The 1,867-nt window shown below is 37.6% G+C and overlaps 1 long non-coding RNA gene across 1 annotated transcript; it reads right to left on the bottom strand.

The window, feature by feature from the left end:
- Positions 1–464: 464 nt before the first annotated feature.
- Positions 465–1,653, bottom strand: LOC132166225 (uncharacterized). The gene is made up of 2 exons (XR_009438551.1): positions 1,330–1,653; positions 465–968 (listed from the first exon to the last, which is right to left on the bottom strand). It is a non-coding gene; the product is annotated as an uncharacterized LOC132166225 (long non-coding RNA).
- Positions 1,654–1,867: the final 214 nt, after the last annotated feature.

Below are 1,867 nucleotides of genomic sequence, written 5' to 3' on the forward strand. Positions count from 1 at the left end.
CTCGGCTATCTCCAACGGCTATTTGGGGTGGTCTGGCCACCTTGGGTATTATTTTTATTTTTATTTTTTATTACCTTTTAATTTTCCTTTTCCTTTTTTATTTTTGTTTATTTTTTATTTTTATTTTAAAAAAAAAATTATTATTATAAGTATTATTTTGAGTTGGGTTGAAAAAAAATTGACTTGGGATGAAAATATTTGAGTTGGGTGTAAACGACAACCAAACGTCAACTCAAAAAGAAAAATACTGAAAAATAAAAGGACATCAAGAATGCTGTGTCAATATTTCCAAAAACAGTTCCAGCTACTGTTAGAAAATATTAGATAGGTCCCATAAAAAAAAATAAAAAAAAATAAAATAGAGCCCCAAACCGAATATCCTTCACGTTCACATGAATAATACCTAGATGGACATGGCTCTCAGTAATCTGGTAACCTGAAACAATGCAAATTTCAAGAGACAATGCTTCAAAAGTCATCTTAGAATTGCTACTATAGGTCACAATCCAATCTTTTCAATGCAATAATGACCATATAGAAATGAGCTTTTACATATTTTACATTAAGAAACTCATGGGTCATGACTACAAGCAAAAGGGATCAAGTATCAAAACCAGAATCGAGGCCACTCTCCCTTAACAACATCGTTTCTTCTTCAAGTACAGAATTCTTTCCCCTGCTAGCCAGACCATGCTCTCTTTTCCTCTTCTCCTTCAGAGGAAAAGTAAGGTTCTTCTCTTTCCAAGTTTCCACACTTGTCAGTCACTCTCCATTTATGGGTTATTGCAGCCCTTGTTTTCTTCGTTCTTCATGAGATTCTTCAATCTCGTTAGTCTAACGAATTTCCTTGCAAGTAGACCATGACCAGTCTCACTTCTTGTCTTCCGGTTCTCTTGGTGGACTGGAGGCACACTCAAGACTGATGGTTGACAGATCTAGTAGGAGCAGGAGACCTAGAAGGAGATAAGCTGGAGATATGCTCTATTAGTTACTTGATGTTCTGCTGCTTGTTAGGTTAGGATAAGTTATGATCTATCGATAGAGATAGCCTTGAATTAACTAATAAGCTAACCATTTTTGGGGAATTCATTGTGAAATTCTATCAAACACTTTGTAAGCGGTTTCTCCCACCTTTGAGTGGAGAGCTTATCTTTAATGCAATAACACTTTCCATTTACAATCCATTTCCACAAACACAACCATTAATCACAAGCATTAAGGTTGAGCAACGAGCAGTCCAACCACAATCCACATTAATTCGCTCGAGGAGAGAAGAAAAATCAAAATATGAAGCAACAAATTTGTTAGAGAGACATCGAGAACTGTTACCTTCGGAGGATTTTTCTTTTTGGAAGGTTGGCTGGCTTTAGATTGATCCTTCGCCTTTCTTCGGCTCCAACGTATGAATGTGATTATGTGAAGACGAGTATTCATCAGATGAGAAATCTTTCTCCTTATCACTCCATGGCACAGCTCTCTTCACAGTATAAAATGACTCTGAAGCACAAAAAGAACACAATTGAACAAACAATCAGTGAGCTCGTGTGTGCGTCGATTGAGCGGAGATTATGGATAAGAATGGTTGAATTTGAATCAGGGAAGAGAGAGTGGAAATTGGAGAAGAAGGAAAGGAAAGACGTGAATGGCAGATTACCAAAGTTTGTCTTACAAAATAAATGGGTGGGCATCTACCCGCCCCGCCCATTTTCCCTAATAAAAACGCGGGTCCCAGGTAACATTTCGAATACCCGTTCTAGGCGGGTCGGGTCGCGCTTTTTTGTTTTTTAAAAAAATCTCGGATACCCGCTCCGCTTGAATTTACTCTTAAGTCCTAAACCTAATAACCCAGATTGCATGCAAGTTCTCA

The sequence above is a fragment of the Corylus avellana genome, chromosome ca11, assembly GCF_901000735.1.
Source record: "Corylus avellana chromosome ca11, CavTom2PMs-1.0".
NCBI lineage: Eukaryota > Viridiplantae > Streptophyta > Magnoliopsida > Fagales > Betulaceae > Corylus > Corylus avellana.